The sequence below is a fragment of the Strix uralensis genome, chromosome 2, assembly GCF_047716275.1.
Source record: "Strix uralensis isolate ZFMK-TIS-50842 chromosome 2, bStrUra1, whole genome shotgun sequence".
Taxonomy (NCBI): domain Eukaryota; kingdom Metazoa; phylum Chordata; class Aves; order Strigiformes; family Strigidae; genus Strix; species Strix uralensis.
The window spans coordinates 124,971,007-124,993,784 of record NC_133973.1 but is presented as its reverse complement, the minus strand read 5'-3'; the positions used below and the strand labels follow the sequence as shown (position 1 = coordinate 124,993,784).

The 22,778-nt window shown below is 38.5% G+C and overlaps 1 protein-coding gene across 5 annotated transcripts in view; it reads left to right on the top strand.

Moving 5' to 3' along the window:
- The first annotated feature begins 854 nt into the window (after positions 1 to 854).
- Positions 855 to 22,778, top strand: part of CNTN5 (contactin 5) — a 666,666-nt gene continuing 644,742 nt past the window's right edge. For 3 of the 5 annotated variants that reach the window (XR_012627723.1, XM_074860215.1, XM_074860210.1), the window contains exon 1: positions 1,666 to 2,439. The gene's annotated coding sequence lies outside the window, so the exon portion shown is untranslated. Of the gene's footprint in view, positions 1,630 to 1,665; positions 2,440 to 22,778 lie in introns of those variants that run through there. The other 2 variants (XM_074860212.1, XM_074860211.1) reach the window with 2 other exon arrangements.

The following is a 22,778-nucleotide window of genomic DNA, read 5'->3' as shown; positions in this document are numbered from 1 at the left end:
TTGCTAGAGGCTTCAATATAAAAGACAAGCAAAAGACACAGAATAAAAACTCATATTAGTATTGCCAAGATTTAAGGCTAGAGTTGTGTAAGAACCCTCAGCAAATTCCAAAATTACACAATTCCTCTTCCTCGTGAATCCAAAAGAAATAAAGGACAATTTCTAAAAATTAGTCTGAAAATACCTGGGATAGGAAAAATAAATAAATGCAAAGACAAATTACTAAAGAAAAATGCACACACATATACTTGTATACAACACAAGTTCAGAAAGCATAAACCATTGTAATGCAGTCACTGAAGCAGAGAAAAATCATTGAGAATAGGAACTAGACAACAGTTACTCAGTTAATGTGTAAGTTAAAAAAAAAAAGAGACCTAATTACTTGTAGGAGGAAAAAAAAAAAGACTAAAAAGCAAGGAAAGAAAAGTATAGAAGGGCAGAGAAGTATTAAATGTTAAAGCAGAAAGTTGTCATTGACAAGGGAAAGAGGAAAGAAGAGGAAAGAAGAGAGGAGGAAAGAGGGGAGGAAAGAGGGGAGGAAAGAGAAAGGGAAAGGAAAGGAAAGGAAAGGAAAGGAAAGGAAAGGAAAGGAAAGGAAAGGAAAGGAAAGGAAAGGAAAGGAAAGGAAAGGAAAGGAAAGGAAAGGAAAGGAAAGGAAAGGAAAGGAAAGGAAAGGAAAGGAAAGGAAAGGAAAGGAAAGGAAAGGAAAGGAAAGGAAAGGGGAAAGGGAAGGGGAAAGGGAAGGGGAAAGGGAAGGGGAAAGGGAAGGGGAAAGGGAAGGGGAAAGGGAAGGGGAAAGGGAAGGGGAAAGGGAAGGGGAAAGGGAAGGGGAAAGGGAAGGGGAAAGGGAAGGGGAAAGGAAGGAGGAAAGGAAGGAGGAAAGGAAGGAGGAAAGGAAGGAGGAAAGGAAGGAGGAAAGGAAGGAGGAAAGGAAGGAGGAAAGGAAGGAGGAAAGGAAGGAGGAAAGGAAGGAGAGAGGAGAGAGGAGGGAGGAGGGAGGAGAAAGGAGAAGAAAAGAAAAGAAAAGAAAAGAAAAGAAAAGAAAAGAAAAGAAAAGAAAAGAAAAGAAAAGAAAAGAAAAGAAAAGAAAAGAAAAGAAAAGAAAAGAAAAGAAAAGAAAAGAAAAGAAAAGAAAAGAAAAGAAAAAGGAGAAAAGATTAAAATCAGCCTAGATCCTGCGGGTAGCCATTGAAGGCAAGGCGTGGGAGCGCGCACTACTTATACGGACGGGTACGAAGCAGCCGAGGAACACGAAAAAGGAGAATTTGAACGCCTGGCGCCGCCAGCCCAGCCCCGGGGCTCCGCACCCGCGCACCGCGCACCGCGAGGGCGGTGCTGCGGAGGGTGCGGCTGCGCGGCCCGCGCAGTGCTGGCGCGGAGGCGGGGGAGGGGGGGCGGAAGGAGGGCGCAGCGGCGCGGAGGCACCGCCGAGGATGGGGCGAGGCGGGGCGGTGCGATCTGTTGAAGCGCTCTGCAATTAAAAGCGGAGGGATGATGGGGAAGGGAATAGGGAGGGAAGGGGCTGCCGGAGCCGCGGCGTTACAGCTGCCGGCCCCGGGCTTGGTGCTCCTGGTGTTTTTCCAGTTACAGCAGCCGTGAAGAGATTATAAGGCGGAGATCGCGCGGGTGCGGTGCGGCGCGGTGCGGTGCGGGCAGCAGCCGCGGCTCCCGGTGCCTGGCCCCGACCGCAGGGCGTGGGGATAGGGAGGGTCATCACCGCCGGGGAAGAATAAAATACATTCAAGAAAAAAGAAAATCCTAAATAATCTACCTGGATGAGCACGGGGAAGGGGGTGGGAAGGAGAGGATGGGGGCAGAAAGTGGTTTCGGGGAAAAGCTGGTGTCTTTGGGTTAGAGAGGGGGGAGAGCGCTCGCCAACTCGCCCTCTTGCCTTCACGCTCCGGGTCAGAGGAGCGGAGGAGAAAATCCGGGAGGAAGGCGGCGAGGAGGAGGAGGAGGGAGAAAGGAGGGGGGTCCTTGTGCGCTTAGGGGTAGGGGCGAGCCGCGGCGTGAGGTGGCACACACATAAACACCGCTAGACATCATCTATACATACACACCCGTCCAGCCAGGGGCGGGCAGAGCCTCCGCCGCCCCCCCGGGAGCAGCCGGGGGAGGTGCCTGGTCCCCCCGCCGGGGAGGGGGCACGGCGGGGCCGGGAGGGGCTCGGGAGCAGCCGGCGCGGATGCCTTCACCTGGGGCTCTCAGTCAGTGAGCGAGGCGAGGAGGAGGAGAGGCGGTCGGGGCTGGAGAACTACCGCTGGATGGTTTAAAAAAAAAAAAAAAAAAAAAAAAAAAAGGAAAAAAAACCCCAACTGCAATCCTCTGCTCCCCACAGGCTCAGCACCATAAGGGACTGCTATATTTGAGGCTGTCATGAGGATGGGAGAGAGAGACTGAGAGTCAGGGCGAGAGAGAGACGGTGCCACAGCCGCGGTAAGTGTCTTTGCCATCCCCCCAGCCGGGCACTGATTTCCCTGGTTAGACTTTGGAGCGTGTGCAGATTATTTGTTGTAATATCCATCGCGGCATCTCTGTGAGCAGTATGCTGTGAAGCCAGCAATGGTGAGAGATCCCATTTTTGGGTTCCTACTGCAGGTTTATGTGTTCTGCTTTTTGTTTTGAATCTTACGTTGAAATTGTTGTCATAATTGAGCAGAAAAGTTGAAGCAAAAATTACTGTGATCTACTATATGTTTCCTGTCATTTAACCAGCTAGCAAACTACTGCAGTGAATGAGTTGTGAAGAGAGATGTGAGGCTTTTAGAACAAATACATACTCCAGAGAAAGAATGCCTATTTTAATGTGCTAATTTTTTATGTTTGGGAGAGCTACCGTGCTAATGCTTGAGGGTGAAACAGAAAATAACCTACCGTATTGAGTTTATAGTGATGCACTAAAAGTTGTGTTGTTGTGAAGTTCAGAATGGTACTTGGCTTTGGGATAAACAATTATCTCCTGAAATAGAAAAGTACAGAGCCTGAACTGTTCTCCTTTGCTGACAGGCAGGGGAGATGGAATTACCTAAAGATGCACTGATTTCCTCTCTGATGTGAGAAGAATGGATAAGACTATGTGGAATGTCTATGAGCTGGTTAGAAGATGAACTGAGTTATTTCTGTAACACAGAGCATTAAACGGTGTTTTTAAGATTTTTATCTCAGAAAAAATATCAGCATCCATTGCTGTATCTGTACTTCAGATGTTTAGTTTCATTCCTGTTGAGCACAGAAACTTCCTAGAACAAGTTACACAAGATAGTGTAATGTGACTACTTAGGATAAGTTTTGTATGTGTTGCAGTATTTCGGAAATGTAACAAAGTTTTTGCAAAGTTTGCTCTTTTTTTTTTTTAATTTAAAAAGTAATACTTTCCTTGAATGACATATTTTCAGTAATGTTTTTCAACGAAGGACCTGATGTCAGATTTTTCTAAGGAGTTACAGCATTTCAGTAGTTGTCAATGAGCTTTGAATGAGATCCTAAAGTTTGAAACTTCAAATAAATTACATGCTCACTGTTAGCCATAAACTAAGGGGGATTCCTGATAATTAAAATTAGGATGACATTTTTGAATTAATAAATGTGCAATTAATTCTTGCTGAGTTACAGTAGAATTCCTTCAGAAGTACTTTATGGCAATCAATATTAATGCAAGATCAGTTCATCATGATTAATATTATTACAGTGGATATCAAAAGAATTAGCAATAAATGGGGCGTTACTTTAAAGTGCTATCAAAAAATCTATTAGAATTTGTAAAAATATATTTCATAAATTGTCTTTAATTACTGTAGCATTTATCTGAGAGGTTTCAATTAAAAAATAGACCAAACAAAAAATCAAAACCCTTTCAATATCTATCTTGTCGGGAGGGAAGACTCTTGTTTACTAGTGTGAGGTATCTTAAAAGGAAGACAGAAAACTGAGACGAGAATATAGTAACTGTGGAATATTTCATGTACAGTGGCCCTCTGTGTAGTTTAACTATGTGAATGATTAAGAGATATGGTTACGAAGACCAAGTTTTGGGAGACAACAAATATATAAAGTAAGGAGGATGAAGTGTTAAGCATTCTTGAAGGTGAATAGTTTCAAAAGTGGACTATTCAACATGCAATTCTTCTGTTTCATACACTTACAAAGCAAATGCCCATGCAAAAAGTCAGAACTAGCAGAGCGTGATATAAGTGTAAAGATAGCTATGGATGGTCTGGAGACCAAGAATGTAGATTTTAGTTTTATTGGTCAATATGAAGCTGAAGGTCATACTTTGAATTTTAGGTTAAAATGTCAGGGGAAGGGATCTTAATTTCATTTTATAAGAAGGGCAGATGTACTAAGAATGAAAGCAGAAAATAAAAAAAATCTGACTGGCTGAATTATAGCTGAGAACTTAAAAGAAAGTAGCTTGAGGAAAAACATCCTAGCAACAGCTAAGGTAAAAGGTATGATTAAAACCAGTGCTGTTATGAAATAACAAAGGGCAACTTTAAGAAATGCATAACTTAGAGGACTGTCAGTACAGATTCAATACAGGAAGGTCATGACTGGCAAATTTGCTTGAGTCCCCTGAATAAGTTGCTGACATGGTAAACTATTGGGGAATCAGTGATATGATTTATGGGGGTTTCAGAAAATGTCCAGTTCTGTGCTCCACAAAATATTGATTTGGAAAGTAAATTTTTGAAAGAGTGCTGGATTGAATTCAAACCTGACTTAGAGATAGGGACCAGAGGGTGTCAGTAAAGGTAAAGAGCTCTGAATGAAAGGAGCATGTTAGAAGTATGATGCTTTAAGTGACAGTTTTCTTTCTTGCTTGTTATAAAGCTGACATGTTCAAAAAGAGTAAATCTGATTTACTAGCAATAGAGAAAAATCTGTTCCACTGAACAGATTCAGTACACTGAAAGTTTTCTGGTTAGGTTAATGAAAGGAATATTTATTTTAAGTAATTAGTGCAAGTCTTTACTAAAGGCATCACAGGAAACTATACATTAAGAATATACATGCCAAGGGGCTGGCACTGAGCCATCTGAGTTGACTGGTTCAGTGGCATTGAAAAAAATGGTTCTTCTGAATGATTTTGGCTTTCTGCATGAAGCCTGCAATACAGATCTTAGTTCCTCTGAATTCACTGCATAATTTGCCACTGTTGGTCTGCTCCCACCATATGCTCCTGCTAACTGCTTCTGCGTTGCACTTTCTCTCAGCTTCAGAACCACCTCAATCATTTGAACAATTTCTCGTACTCTAAAATACTAAACTGAAATCTGCCACAGTTTATACTGCATTCTTAAATCCTGAGAATTTATGTCAAATAGACATTTGCTTGCTAATATTAAATCGGTAGGTGTTTCACAGAATTTGTTTTCCTCCTTCTGTCTATAGTTTCTCTGATTTTTTTTTTTTTTTCAGGGTCTGTTATACCCTGTATTACCAACTCTTAGCACTTTACAAAGGAAAAATACTCTGGAAGTGATGGAGTCCCTACAGAGTTTTATCTTCTGAACAATTCTGATCAATAACACTACATTAGGGGCCACTGCCTTTTAAAAAATTGCAAAGTTATTAAAACTTGGTAAGATAAATACATTCTGATTTTACTTAAGATTTCAAAGCCTCATAATATGTGTATATGTACTTATATCTGTGTTTATACATACACGTATACTATATATGAGACTAATGATTCTGTGTCTTTGCAAGCTGGAATGGAAGCAACAATAACATTTTCTGGTTAGCGGAAGGAAATGTTATGTTTGTTTTATAATTAATTTCTTGGCTGATTTATGAAAATATCCTGAAGTGTATGAATCATAAGAAAAAGTGATATTTTCTTATATGCTGCTTTCTAAAAGGGAGTTCAGGATGATTTTTCACTGTACTTCATAAAGGCCACAAATCAAATTTTAGGTGTTGCAAGTGGAGGTATAACAAGGGAATACGATGTCAGTTTCTGTACGCTGTGAATATAATAAAACATTAGAATTACCATCCATGTTACAGCTGATGTTCTTGGTCACACATGCCCATAGTTATTCTGTGTAGTCATCCACTCAGACTAGCTCCTAAGCTTACAGAGCCATGAGGTTGTGTCAGAATGACAGGGTAGTTCAGGCTGTCATATTACAGTAGTTATCAACACCATAGTTCACCTCTTTACATCTCCTTCAGGACCAAACTTACACGTCAGTCTCTCGGGAAAAATTGATAACTCCTCTCCATTCCCATAACTAGAAATAGAAAATGCATCAAACTCTTTCCATCCATCAGAAACCTCTTTTGGGAGTTTCCTTTTTCAGTATGCTCTTAAATGTTTCATTGTAAATTGTGTTAAAACATGGTATCTTTGGAGAACCTTCTGCTGCTGGAACTAAAAGCAGACAAACATTGAAGGGAGTTCATAGTAGTTACTGAGAGGGGTAAAGGAAGACAACTTTCCTTTCAACATACACGGAGTGTGGCTTCAGCCTCCTTGTGAGTGAGAAATGCTCAGTTTTTAATATCCAGAAGTTTTAGATTTACTATATATCCAGTGTGACTCCTAGCCTGCAAATCATTTTAATCAAGACTAAATGTATGGCTTTGCTATTGATGTAGACATAGTATCAGCTCAGTCTTTTGGGTATCTTCCCTGACCAAATAGCGCCACTTTGCAAAAATTCATGATCCCTATTTTATTTGTATTGGTTTTATATATGTGAGGGACATTGCCCTGTGGCCCTAATATTCCTGCTATAGGTTGTAACAACCTGTTACAGCAATGTATTCAACCAAGAGTAGTAGCTACACAGATGGGCAGGTAAATGTAAAAGTTCACAGTCATAGTGTCAGAAGAAGCTAATCTAACAGTATAACTCCTTATGATACCATTTTGAGAAGACATTCAGACACTAAACTTGAAAAGTTGTAATTCTTGCTTAGCCATAGAAAGACGTATCGAGAAGTTGTGTTTGTTGCAATCATCTCCAAAATGTGCTCTCAAAACTAAGTAGTAATTGGCAAGGAGTTTAACAGAAATTTGCTTTTGGAAAAGGTGATTAATTATTACCTGTTTAAGTACCCATGCCTTATCTTTTCTGAAAGATGACCAGTTATCCTCATTAGCTTACTACACAGATTTTTCATATGCTATCTGCTCAGCTATTTGCAGGTCTCTGCATAGATCTGGAGTGTAATGAACAAAACCGCATGAAAATGAGTCAACAAAGTCAGAGTATATCTTTTACCTCTTCTTCTGAGATGGTTCTCACAGGGAACATTTTCCAGAAGTTAAATGTTATAGTCACTCAAAAACGTTATTCTGGACATGCTGGAATAGTTTTATGACATTCAACACTGTTAGTCTGCAGAGTCATTCAGCTTTGTCATGTTTATATTACTGTGGTGTAATCAGGATTATTCATTTATCTTTACATTTATACTTGTGATGGCTTGGATGGGAGACAAGATGGACAGATACTGAAATGGATGGAATAGAAAATACTGAAAATTTCATGAGCTGTCTTGTTCCTGTATAGGAATTTCAGTATGCCTAGCACGCAAAAATGTGGTCGTATTCCAAACAAGCATTTGAAGTTCCGGACATACAAACAAATTTAAATTCCATTCAGTTTGTTTTTTCTATGCTTACTGATTTCTTTTCCACAAACAGTCACTGCCTGGAATATTATACAACCTACTTTCTGAACCAAATTAATGATATTAAACTTTGTATCTAAGGTTGCACGTACACACTTAAAAAGCTGGAAAAAAAAATCAGATACAATTCTGTACCTACTATTTAAATTACTTTGATGTACAGTTTACCAATTACATATATAAATTGTAGGTTTTTCTATTATGGCATAACTTGTAGGTACATCTGTTTACATATGTTTACAAAAATGCATATGCCACTGTAAAATGCAGTTGCCCCAACTGTCTAATTCACATCACAAGTCCATACTAAATAGTGTTTAGATTAGAACTCTGATTGCCATAGAATATTTGTTGTTTTATTAGCAAAGTCCTCTGACTCCATTATAAACCTTATCATTATTATCATCATTGTAGCAACTAGGCACTATAATCATAAATCAAGATTGCATTGTACTAGGAGCTGTGAACACGAAATGGCCCCTGAATCAAAGAATGTATGGCTTAGCTCAAGAGCTCTTCCATTTTTTGCTATTTGTGACCTTTGAAAAGCTTACATCTAAGGGAAGACATCTGTGTTTCACAGCCATGCTATCATGATCATGTACATATTTCTTCAAGATCATCTCCCACACCAGAAAAAAGCCCAAGATACGATCTGCAACACTATGATATGTAATGATCACACATACATGCTCTAAAATGTCTTGCAAATTTGTCTGAAGACTGTACCAGCAGACCACAATTAATCCTGAAATGCGTACTTTTTAGACCTCTTTTCTAAATTAATTCGTTCTTCAGCTTTCCAAAACCTCATGCAGATTAAATCTTATTAAAAACAAGTATATGGACTTTCACATGAGATTCTATTAGAAGTTAAGTTCTCCTTATTAAAGCTTTTTCTTTTTGTCAATCCAAAACTCATGAGTTAAAGAAACCAAATAATCTACTCACTCCTGTGCCATGCCGCCTTCTGCATGTCTGAGGTGATGGAAGCTCTTGATTTCTCAGTCTCATGCTATGCAAGATGCTCAAAATGTTCTTACTCCACTGTAACATATGCAGTGTCATGTATTATTGCTTTCATAAAACTCAGCTCAGGGAATCTGGGAATAAAGCCGTGCCTTCTCTGATGTCATAACATCTCTTTGATGTGTGTGTGCACAGCTTCTCAACTCAAAACCAGTTGTATAGTATTTCCTCTGTCTGGACTTTGGGGATGCAGGTTGGACATTGAAATAGCTTCAGACTGAGAAAGACTGACTGTAACATGGTTTTGAGAAGAGACATAATTGAAAACATGGAACAGATCATATAACAAGGGAGGATAATTTATTAAGAGGACCATCGGTACACAAAGAGATAATTTAGAAAACATGATATATAGCTGAAATATCTGCAGTCTTGTTTTCCCCCTTGCATATCACAACTGACTGACTGCTAACATATAAGTATTTATTTGCCTTATCAATCACTTTGTGCCTGAGTCATTCACTGATGGGCATAATCCTCTGTTTGTGACTTCACAAGGCATCTCTGGAGGAAATGTGAATGTCATCAGCAACAAATTAAGACATTTCTGAAGGCATCAGGTAGGAGGAGGATGTTTGCACAAGGGGCATATTAATCAAAAGGAGAAAATACGCAGCATCAAAGTAGCATAATTCAGTTGTATTTGGATTAAATTGTTGCATATTTTCTGCAAAGTAGAAAGAAGACAGACTGATTGATCAAGCCCTGCAAAAAGCAAAGCCCTTTTCTGGAAAATAAAGGTTAAGCAAGTTGAGAAGCATTAAGCATACTGGAGTACTAAAGATTGTACCCTTAAAAGGTTATTTACCTCCAGAGGTTACTTGTTCAAAAATTCTGTTATCTCTGCAAGTTTTCATTAAATATCCATAAGTTACTATCAAGATTCCTTCTCTGTCAATCTTTGTTCTTTTGAAACAGCATGACTTCAGTTGTAAAGGAATTTGCTAAGGATTTCTTTCAAAGCTTACAAAAATATGCTGAAATTATAAAAAATGTGTGCATGATTATCTAGGATTATAGTGTCTGTAAATAAGAATAAGGTATGAGAGAAAAAGGAACCCATCATAGGTTTTGGTTATTTTGCTTCAACAGAAAATGATTGCATGTCTTCATACGTGACATTCTGTGTCAGATAAAAGCCGGCACATAATAAAGTATGGTCAGTTAAACACTTTAATATTTACTAAAAATATAGTTTATCTCAACAACTGCGTGCTTGTTTCATGTATTATCTAAGATTTCAGAAAAGATAGCAGGCTCTTTTGTGGTACTGGTTTAAAGTCAAACGAACACGGGTTATGAGAAACCTGTCCCAAAACCGTAATGGACATGGTTGCTTTTTGCAACCTACAGGAGTGTAACTAAGCAGCTTAGGGGATCCCAAGTATTTCTCTAAAAACTACCTGTAGGTGGTATAATAAGATCTGGAATATTTGTCAGTGGAAGAAACAGACTATAAACAGCTTTATGCAAGGCAGTGGTTTTGCACTTTTTGTTATTATTTCTGGTTTTATTATAGTATTGTGATGAGGTAATAGAGCAAAGGGAATACAGAGGTTTACCTTTTATTGGGCCTAATGTTGTTCTTTGAAGTGTCTGAGAAAAACTCCATCCATTCACTTGAAAATAAAAATTAAACATAACTAACTTCCAGGATTAAGCACACTGGACATAGAGTTATTTTACTTCTTTATACCATACAACAGATTTTAAGACACCTTAGAGACATAGGAAGAAATTCTTTTTCCTTGTTAAAGAAAACAGTGCAGCAGTTCAGTCAATAGAAACTTCAGCAGACTATGGACAGAAGGGCCTATCACAGGAGATTTTTATTGCTTTCTACTCATTTTTATTTTTAATTTATTAGTTATTAGTGTATAAAAATATGATTGGATTTTGTGACTTTAGTTTTGTTTTTTTTTTCTAGTACAATCTATTTTATTGCCATTTTCCTTTGATTTCCTCATTACCTGAGATTTTCCCACATGTTGGCTGGCATGAAATTAGTTCTCTTAATTTGTATGCTTGATTTGCCTTTTCTGTAATTTGGATTTTATTGCCAGTGTCAGACAAAGAAGAAGGAGACGAGGGAAGTATTGAGAACACAACCCTTTATCACTCCCATTGCCACATATAAAGGCATCAAATAAATGTATTTTGTTAATGCAGTAAAGTCAGAGTCCTTGTGGCTTGAGATACATTAAAGAGATCTCTAGCACTCCAAGGACTGCCAAATTAGATGATGCTGAGGGAAAAGAAAGAAAAAAGAAATAAGAAAAAAACATTTTCACATAAAATTCACACCGCATTTAACAAGCTTAAGAGAAAAACACTTAACCAAAGCTGAAATCACAGGTCACTACAGCTTGAATTTAAGAGCCAGGCTTTCCACTGAGAGGCTGTAAACACACGTTGGGTAGTACAGAAATGGTGGGGACCATGCAGTGATGAATTCCCCTTTCTGTGCTCAGTACTAAGAAGGGAAAAGAAGGGGAAAGTCCACATAAATTATTCCTCTTCTGTGACACAGACCTGCACCTGCAAATGGACAATCCCTCTATTGGGGATATGGAGGGTCACACAACACACACACAACACACTGATCTGGGTTATTGAGGTTTTTTGATACACTGGGTAGAGGCTGTCACCTGAACACCATTAGGAATCAGAGGTTTTGTGCCCACTGTCCTGTCAAGTTCTCCTAAGAATACCTTAGTGATCCTTATGACATGTTCTGGGTATAGAGTAGCTCTTTTACAGGCTTATTTCTTCTCAGATGAAGTATGCATTTAAAGAATGTATCCTTAAATATAATGAAAGCAGGCAGCTGAAGTCCATTGGCCACTTGCAACTGCTAACTGATGGTTTTTTTACATTTTGAGCATATCTCTTATGCTTTTTCTAGTTCTCCTTCCTCATTGCTGCGATATGAACATATCCTCACATTTTGCCTTGTTGTAATTGTGATCAGGCTTTTGTGGCTAATCCTTACTCAGAAGGACTCAGAACCATCCAGAGCCAAATTCTGTGCTGGCAGAAGCAAGTGGAGCCCTGCCTGCTCATTTTAGGATGGCTCCTCCACCTCGTATTTACCTGTAACCCTGAAACTCTGCTACCCTATGAAGCATATTATCTACTGACAGTGACGGAGGAATTCTAGGATTTTAAATCTGCTACCAAATGTATTCTGGCTATGCTAGTGAGAAGCAGAGCTGAACAAAAATTACCCATTTTTGTTCTGTAAGTGTCCATCTGCAGCAATGATGATTTTCTGCCTAAATATTTTATTCTTCTGTGAATGTGCAAAAATGTGGATTTTTTTTCCCCCCCCTGCCGGTTCTGCTGACAAGCAGAACTTTTTCATACAGCTCTATAATTAGGCTCCAGAGTCCTGTGGAGACACAGCAGAGTGGTAGGCTTTATATTCTGCAGCACTCAAAAGTTGCGGTTCACAGACGTGTGCGCTTACATCTATCCCACCACTTTGCATGCTATAACTAGTCTCTTCCATTCCCTTTGGATCTGTCCCCCTGTGTCTAACAAAAATTAGAATTTTGAGTGTTTCTGGTCCTAAACTGCAGATCAGCACTCGACCACTGTGTGAAAATTTTGACAGAATGGAACAGAGTTTCAGGTCATCATTGAAAATCCCAGCTCAGGAATCTCGCATTGTTTCAGGTTGTGCAATGAAACCCTTGAACTTGATACCAAAATATATAACTCTTAGGGGTTTTCAAACAGTTCTTTTCAGCATGAGTGTGAATTTTTGTTGTGGTTTCCATCACTGTACAGTGTTCCTGATCACAAGGCCCAGTGATGAGTATTTGTACGATGTTGCTATAGCAAATATATAAAGAAATAGATCACTGATAGAAGTTATATGTGGATTATTATATAGTGCTATTGCATGGTCTGTGGGGAAACCTTCCATTTTCCTTTAAAATAACCTTCAAACTAGTATCTTTTAAAGCATGCTATTTTAAAGACCATGAGCATTTGCTACTTGAGTCCACAGATAGCCTCAAGCAACAGTAAATTAGTGAAACTAGTTATACCTCCTAAAGATGGTTAACATCTGAGATTTCACGACTAGTAAGCTTCTATCCAAGCCATTTGGAAATATGGACTGATATGATTTGTTTATCTTTGTATTGGCACAGTTTGTAGAAAAAGCTTTTCATGTTATAATATGGCTAATGAGACTTACAGCTTATTCTTTAGTTCTGTTACTAGCAAAGAACATTTCCTGTCCTTAGCTCATTTTTAGAGGTTTAATTAATAATGTAGACAGTTGAGTCTGCCTGCTTGGACTAGAATAATTAGCAGAGAGTAAACACACACTTCACATTTCACTTTATGAATAGTGTGGTGCCACTTTAAATATTTAATGTTTTGATCTGAGTGGCCAATCAATTCTTGCAGGGTCCCAGGTTACATCTACAATCTGGACAAGAAAGCTGAGTTGTGAGCAAAGGTGGGCTCCCGTAACCACTTCCGACCAGCAAGGGTTACGGGACATGGAGGAAGACCTAAAATGAATGTTAAAAAAGAGGGTGTGAAAATGTAGAAGCTGTCAGAAAAGAAGTGGTAAAAAAAAAAACCAGGAGGGGGAGCTGATGGAAAGCAGTTTAATGCAGTTCAATGACTAACTGATTAGTTAGATCTCCATATGAGGTCCTATAGGAGACAGGAGACATATACATTTAAATCTCAGGTGGTGACTTATTCTCATTCCTTTGTATATTTAGGGCAAGAAAAACTAAAAGATGCACCTCTTAGTCAAATATACTGGCTTTTTCTCATAAATATTGATGGTCTGGGAAAGAGAAAACCCAGACCCTGCTCACAGAGTAGACAAAGCTTGTGTTGAGCGTGCTGAAAATCAGTAGTGATTGCAGTTTTGACTTCAGGAACCATGTATTCATGTTCTGGCAACTTCATACATAATCTCCAACTGAACATACACTTAAGTAACCTTGACTGCAATTTTGTTAATCTTAGGTGAAGTCCTGGGCAAGTACCTTTAAGAAAGGAATGCTAATTACACCTAATTTTTACTTCATGGCATGGAATAGTACTTCTGGTATTACAGCCATTTTGTATTTCTATCCGAAGCTTTCAAAAATCATACTCCTTAACCTTAAAAATCTCTTCGCCTTTGTGGTTTATGTCTTGTCAACCTGAATACTTGGTTTCTATCAGTCTTTTTCCTATTTTCAAAATTGCAAAAGTACTGAATATCTGATAAACACATCATAAACTAATTTTAAATAAGCTGTTTGATTCAGTTAGATGTAGTTCACTTTCAACAGCATGAAATATTCAGGAAATCGTGTTCCCATTTATATTTTTTTTCTGGAGAGAGAGAAGATGCAACCAGTGCCATGTAAGGCTGGTGAATACTATTTTCTGTCTGGTGCACCACTCAAAAAAATGTCTATAAGGTTCTCTCACTGTGCCCACTTTGATGAATTAGCTCCATTACTACAGCCAATGATGAAGCTCCTGAGCTGTATCTCCGGGCAGTTTTCCCCTGCAACTCTTCTATTGATCATGATCATACTTAGGAGAGATCCTTGCTCAATTTTCATATTTCATACCGAATTTGCAGGGTTGACATAAAACCCACAAAAATATTTGCTACCCTCTTATGTTTGGTACAAAAGCCACTGCGCAACAATTAATACGGATCCCCACTGTACCGTTTGTGTATGTTTGTTTTCCAGAGAAAGATCAAGCTTCGATCATATTTTTCAGTAGAGCCTGATGACTGAAACATTTTAAAGACCGTGCTGCAAGTCTCTTACCATTTGAGTAGAAGAAGTTTCCTGGAAGTGTGCTCTTGAGTGGCAGGAGGCTTTGTCTGTGCTCTGGTGTGTAGGAAACTGGCTCCATCTCATCCTCATGCTGGGGTGAGGTGCTTTTCACCTGTCAGTGACACACACCAATACAACAGCATGAAACACTGGATCTATGTGTCACTGTTACTATTTCTCCTTTGGAAACAATCAACAAAACACCAGAATCATGTGAGGAAAATGGAGACTTACTGGAGTTTCCATATGAAGTGATTTGAATTTTTTTGATATATAATAAGCTTGAGTGACAGCATTTGGATGCTTATTTGTTAATGAAAAATCCAAACATGGATGTGAAAAAATAAACAATTAATTTTGTTCAAATATTTTGTTTCTTTCCCACTGTTTTTCTTCTCCAGATTCAAAATATTCTCTTCATATATTGAAAATAAAATTCCATTCCCAACTGGGATTTTATTAGTGATTGTCACAAAACTGAAAAATCTATTTTTAATCCAGTTCATCTATTAACTACCACTGGTTCTGAGCAACCAGGGACCTCATTTTCACAGTATGTCCATTCTCCCATCTGTAGAAACTGATGCAAGTGTAAGGGAAGGGGTCAGTTACCTATTCATCTGCTCTTCATGGCTTTTTCTGTGACACAGAAACCTCTAAAACTGGCAGCAAAAAGCAGTTTGAACAGATCACTTTGTTGCCAAGGTAATAAAATCCATGAGCTTTCAAAATAAGTACATTTCTTGTATGATATTTAATGTTCGTGGCTGACTAAGAAAAAAAGTAACAGCTTTTTGTAGCAGATAAGGTGCACATCTTTTGGAATAGCAATTCGCAACATTTGGGCAATTTGCAGGGCCTGTACTAGATGAGGTGTGAACCAAAATTCAGAAGATTTTGAACTGACTGTCGCCTGTGTTTTCTGAGATATATCTTACTGACCTCAGTAAGGAAGGCTGACCAGATAGGAAGCAGTGAGGTTGCAAGCACTCAATTTCAGCTGGGATTTTATTTGTAAACTCTGCTACCAGTGTATAAAAATCTGACTTGAACTTTTGATTAATATGTTTTTTACTGCACCATTAAGCTTGTCTAGTTTACTAGCAGCATGGGGTAATTCACAAATATAACATTTTTTTCCACTCTCCAAATACAAATAAACTACTTTGTGCAGGCATCCTCAAGGATTTGCATCCTGAAATACATTTATGGAAATTAATGTTCAGGGGATATTTCTGGGAAAATTGAAGTAAGTTGTGTCAAGGCTCATGTTGCCCAGGTGCTGAATTTGGGGGCAAAGAACTGATTTTAGTGCATGCAAAATATCCTTCCAGCCAGAGAAAGATGATACCCCAGAGCTTTGGGCTGAATCCACATGCCTTAGCATTGAAACCTCTGTGGTTTGCAGCCTGTCCACTGTGGGGTTGTGAGTGAGTGTTCCCCCTTGGAACTGAAGTTTTATGAGAGGAATTCACAGCACAGTAAATACTGATGATCTTTATTAGCTCCCATCTACCTCGTTTGTCAAAATGATGAATCTGTATATGCTCAAGGTTTTAAAAGATAATGTGGTTTGCTATTGGTTCTAATGGAGATTTTTTTTTTTAATGACATGGAATTTTGCTGTTCAAGTGCCATTTTATTTTATTATGCTCATTTTTTGTGTAAACAGTGGTCTGTTGGTATTTGGTCACACACATGCTGTTTTGCTACAGAAGCTGTTCATCAAAATGGTGACATTTCATTTGAGGACACATTTGGAAAACTGATATTGTTGTTGTGGCACTTTGACTTGGGAAATGCCATATAGTGTATGCGAAAGCTCTGCGCAGCCACGGGAGTGGCAGAAGTTTGCCTGAGCTCAAATTCCCAGACACTTTACAATGAAGATTAGCCACTTTGCCTCAACCTTCTCTCACACTGAAATGAGGCCTGCATAATGCAGGCAAAGTTAAAACAAATTCAAGGGAGCACTTCCTCACACAGCGTGAAGTCAGCCTGAGGAATACAGTCATATAGTTCATAGATTTGATTTTTAAAAGGGCTGGATAATTTTATGACTAATAATAACATTTTTAGTTATGCATGCTAAGTGAGGTATAATTGGATTTCCTGCTTCACAGCATCAGCTACAGGGCCACTACATCACTACAGGGTCTGGGAAGGGATTTATTTACCATACACGCACATGTTCACAGCCATGCACACCCCTCCAGCATGCAGCAGTGAAATTTGGTGATGTGTACTAGGGAATTTTTTAAATTCTTGTGCATAAGCCACTGGGTCTGAATAGTTAAGGCTGACATCTACATGTGAACAAGAGCCATGCAGAGTAACTGTAGTAATTACAGTGTATGTGGAGCATGAGAAAATTGTGGGCACTTTGTCCGTTTTGCAAATGTCAGCAAGTCTGGACCCAGATGCAAGAGGAAGAGAATGTGGCCAAACATCAGCTCTTAATGAATATGAAAAGCCTTAGTCAGTACCAGAGTGCCAGATGTTGGCCGCAGACACAGTCACTAAAACATGATTGCTAGTTTAGTTAACACATCTTTTACCCTACCGTCATGGTCATTTGAGAAATCAACGGGAATAAAAAATAGGACACCATAGCATAGTTACTACTTTTTAAGTATTTGTTTTTAGTAAAGGTATAGGTGAAAATTAAAAATTGATTTGAAAATGCAGAGGATAATTGTTGCAGAGAAAGTCCAGGCTATGAGTATGATGAAGTAGCACACTGGGCCTCTTTTATTATTTTTCCTAGCATGCTGTATGTTATCTACACTGGAAAATGAACCTGTGGAATAATATACTAATTCATAAGTTTATTAAAGGTATCATATATCACTATCAGCACTTTCATCTACCAGAATAGGATCCAGAAACTTTTTCTAGCACTTATACTCACTGTATAGAGTAGGAGGAAAGTTATGCACCAGCAAGAAGCCAATTAAAATCAGTATGTTCAGCATGCAGATGCCTAGAGCATGCCAAAGGCAAACAATGATGACAGGAACAAGCCCTATATCCCACGGGGGGCACTGGGATTTGGCACGGTCATTCACAATGTGTGTCCTGAACCACTTGTTTAGAGAGTTATGTTTTTAAAATTAAAGTATAACACTCATCTGTTGAAATGTAAGAGGACTACCTCCGTGGTTTGAGCCATTCCCCAAGTCTGAGTCGTGGGCTCAGTGTTGTGAGGAGTCTGGGGTGATGCAAACACACAGGTACATTGACATAGCGTGCTTAGTGCTCCCTGATTGTGTGGAAAGGAATTAGGTGCTGCTGGACAGAGACAGAACACATGCTAGAGGAAGCTTCATTGCTGCTAATAAATCACTTGAGAAGGAGTCCTCAGTTCTGCTGCCAGGACCACATCTGCTAAATAGAAAATAATGAAACAGCCAGCAGTGGATCCAAGCACTCCATCCTGAACTTTGAGTCTCTATGGCCTCACTCTGTTTGAGTCAGTTTATCTGCAATTCCTGCTCCATTCACTTTAGGACTTAATAAGGAAAGATGTGAAAAAGTGCAGTTCTGTCCTCTAACAAATTTGCCTTTTGCAGGTCACTTCGTCCCTAGCCAGCCTGCCTACATTCTGTTGTAAAGTGTGATCATAGGTAGCACAGTCATAACTGAAAAAGCATCCCCTTTCAGTGACAGTCTATCCCCCTTACACAGTGGGCAACTTGTTCAGAATTACATGATAAACACTAACTAACTGGGAAGTTCAAACTGATACAGTATACGTTATCTTGCTTAACAATATTAAAGCAAATATAAATTATAAACTGGATCATGCAGGTGATATTTAAACAGTCTGGTTTAGACAAGAAGGCAGAAGAAACATAGAAGAGCCAAAGAGGGTTTTACATTGATGAAAAGTAACACTGATGGACTTGACATCAAGAATTATTTGACTATACATGATGACACTATTAAAAATATGTTAAATCAAAAGAAGTAGGTCAGGCTATTATATAGCAAGAGAATACCATGTGGATCCAGAGAGAGAAGGAAAAAGGGGAAAAAAAAAGAGAGAAAAAAAGGATCTGTATGATTTTCTCTGTGCAAGTTTCTGGTTAGTCACATTGAGAGTATTGGGGAGTCAAGGGAAAACCCCTCCCGTGTTCTGTGAAACGATAAGGTAAAATTGGTCACTGTGTAGATACTTTCCCTTGAACAGTATAAATTACCTCAAAGAGCATGGGGAGAAGAAAAATAGAGCCAGAGCTCCATGCTGCCTGAATACTAGCTTTTTAACCTAGCTAGCCAAGATGGTGAGGTAATATTTGTTCCCCCTTCTTTGGGATGCAGTGGTTTATCTGTTCCCAACATGCCATCTCTGGGTAGCTATGAAAAGACTAACAGGAAATGAAGTAGTAGAGGTGAAAAGGAAATCTTCCTCCATTTCTCCACAAATCTGAAATATCAGAACTACATTCTTACCCTTGAGTGTTCTTACCCTTTTACTTTGAATATTCACTAGTGATCTAAATCTAAAAATTCATATGTCTCAAGTCAATCAAATGAGACTGGTTTCAGTTTTAATTAAATGTCTTAAATAAAATTTTGAAGAAAAAATTTTAAAATAAACTTTCAAATTTTAATATTTTAGGATATAAATTAATAAAATTACAACTTTTTCCTGCAAAAAACCCTTTTATTTCTGAACCAACATTTTCTACCAACAAGTATTTTTTGGTAACTATTCCTTCTGATTTGTGATAGAAAATAGTGAAGAACTGGGTGATGGGAGATGGCTGAAGAGGAAGTATGGTTAGCAAAGAACCCCAGAGCTTTGTGTGCCCCTAAAAATTAAATCATATATAGTGTATGGAAAAGAAGTATATCTGTAGGATAATCCAGAGAAAGTTACATGAGTAGTGGGTCTTTTCCAACATTTATAGAAGTTTTAATTTATACAGACATATCAAATGTGTTCCTTTTGTAGGATTCTGCATCTGAAATCACGTTGAGTAAAGCCGTCACCATATTTAAAAACCCAAACAGGTTGGAAAATATGTTACGAAAATCACTGTGAGAAGACAGACTAGATGCCATTTTTATACAACAGAAGTACAAGGGAAGTGTATATGGTATTTCAGACTACACGGTCTGAATTCTGTTGAATTCTGTTCTGTGTAATCCAGGACTCTGTATTCTTTGTAAAAAATAGGTCTTCCAAATTCAAGGCTCCATTTTCTGTAATTATTACTGAGTGCCAAAGATAAAGCAAAGCATCTGGAATGGTACTTTGCAGATTCAAACAACCCCATGAGTTTTTCATTTCTGGAAAGACATTTAAGTAGGAAGGATGAGAGTGAAAAAAGCAACATGGAGAAGGTGACAGAGTAGTCTAATTACATTATGTTCTTTCAGTTATGGATATGTAATAGTTCATTCCATCCAATCTTCTCATTTATGAGCACAATCAACAGCGAAGTGGGTTGTGTGTGTTTGTACTGGATGTTATTGTAGCAATATCACTTTCTGTGTACTGCTGGTCAGGAAGATGATGGCCAATGTGTTATGGGAAGGTTCTGCAGCCCATCACAAGGGAAGGAGGAATTCTGCTGGTTTTGGAGACTTCCCTGAATGTTTTCCTCCTTTCCTTGCCTTGTTGTTGTAGCACTCTAAAACAAAGGCCATTTCAAGTAAAAAATATAAGTTTGTACGGTGTGTGTGGAAAGCACAATTAAATTACTCATGCTTTAAAAGATTGAGATTAGATCCTGTTAAGCAGATTTTTATTTGTATTGATGAATTCATTTGACATCTGTTTACTACTTAAAATATTGCTGCTATCATCTAATGACCAGACATTCTGGCTCCATTCACCAGAAGTGTCATTCAATAGCTGCTCTTTAGCACTAAATGTTGCATTACACAGAATGATGGAGTATTATGAATTTAATATATTTTAATTAATTTTCTACTGTCAAGATTTAACAGTATGAAGCAGGTGTTCTAGTAAGAGTTAAACATAGTGCATTATCTCCAAAGCAGTTGTACTGAAACAGTTAGAAATGTGGGTGTCTGAAAGCTTTAAAATTCATGTAGGGATATTATCCTCTGCCCAGTCCTTTCTGTGGAATACAAATGCATGCAAATCTTCATTTCCACACACACAAGAATGTTTCAAGAGAAGATGAGTGTTCCTTAGGTTCTTCCATTTAATTTTCAAACACTCTACTTTAGCACTCTCTCTGCCATTGATGAATGCTAAAAAAAATCCTGTAAGTCAATGAAAACACTGCCAGAAGTTGAACTGGCATAAATCACCACACCTTGCTGGATGATACATTATTTTTATGAGGTGCTGGGTACATTCACTATTCACTGATTCCACAGTAACTGAATTGGACTGTAAATAAAAAACTTCCAGTTTTGGATTAAGGAGAAAGATGTTCAACAGGTATAACAGCAATGAATGACTCTACAGATGAGGTATGCTCACTGTGTTACTCACTAGGTAATACTATTTGATTTAGGTGGTCTAGTCTTTCTTTGCAGCAGTGTGAGAACATTCCTCTTGGACCTTTGCTCAGGAATGACTGACATTATCTTTCATGGAAGAACAAGGGAAAATTTTAACAGCCCTACCCTTGAATCAAGGTTAGAGGCTGCCTTCTTTAATCTGCATGTGCATAGAGAAATGTTGGGGTGGAGAGGAAGGAAGAACTTGGACACAGAAGGGAAGTGAGTGATGGTAGTCTAATAAAGATGCTGTCAGAGGGCTGTGGGAAAAGGCAAGAGGCCTGAGGAGTGACAGAAGGCTTCTCTGCATATAGCCTTGTGTTAGGTAGGTGGTTTCTGAGCTGTAGCTTCAGCATCAAGATCCATCACCCAAGTCTCTGTGTAGTCCATGAGACATGGCACCACACTTTGCACAATTATTGTGAATGAGGAAAGAAGAGCAAACAAGGTCATAATATCAATTTTTTATAAATCATATTGTAACATTAAGGTAAATTATATAATTTGTTGGAGGAATTGGGAAGCATGTATTTTTGAATTGATTTTGCTTGGTATTCCTTTATCAAAGTAAATGAGAATTCTGGAAGTACAGCTAGGTTCCAAAAACCAAATTCAGATACCAAATATAAGTGGGCTGGCTTTCAGAAGGGCTAAGCTACCAGCAACTCCTTTTGTCTTCTTTCAGCGGCAGGTGATGTCTTCCCGCTTTATGTTTTAAATAGGATTAGCTGATACAGCATAAACCAATACATTTCTGAAAATTTTACTTTATTATATCTTTATTACAGTATTTAAGTTAACCTACAGCATGAGAGGAGATGCTGTGTCCTAGCATGTATCCTTTTTCTAAATTTTATTTCTAAAAGTACAGAGAAGAAGATACTGAAGGAAAGCTAATGGTCAGTTAAGCTGGCAGGGATCTGCTATATATTTATTTAACCAAATGTAGGCAATTACTATGTCAGTTTTGATATTTCACAACAAAACCTATAATAATTTGTGAAGAAATGCAGTCCATTCTAGATGTCTTATGTTAATCTACTTTTTTCTGTTGATGCTTCCCTTTAACACTTTATATACACATGGTAAATTCCAGGATCTGTATGTACTTCCTAGCCATCTCTATGAGCCCACTTGTTTGATCCAACCTTCAGAAAGACCTCATACTTCATGTTAATTATTAAACAATTAATCAAGAGTGGAATTTATACTTGTACAGGAGATCTGTGGAAATGGATTGCACAGGTCTCTTCAGACTCCTTATCCTGATTTCCAAGGAGGTTTTGCTGACAAAGAGAAATACATGAGATGCTTTGCTCTAACGTCACAATAATTAAACACTTTTTAGTAGTTCTGTGGCCATTCCTTGTATCCTCAGAGGATTTTTTTAATTGCAGATTAATTTGTTAATTTTCCAGTGTTACAGTGGAAATGCTGTATGTAGCAGGAGAAGAAGGAACACACTATGTAGACCAAGGAGAGGTGGAGTCTACAAGGCACTTGCTGTGGGAGTTTGGAGAGCCTGTGAGCCTTAGCCTCACTGCCTGTGAAACAGATATGATAGTTATCCCTCTTTAAAATCTCAAGTGACTACAGCTAAGAGGAAAGTCATACTGCTTGCACTACTGAGCTTGAGCGGGTGATGTTCACATGCAGGTAGAGTCCCAATGCCTGCTCTCTCAGTCGTGCCTGATGCAAAGCCTAGTGAGAAGTACACTAGGATGGACACCATGGGCTTGATCCACAGCTCACTTAACTCAGTGGAAATGCTCCCAATGAGTTCATTAGGCTTTAAGTCAA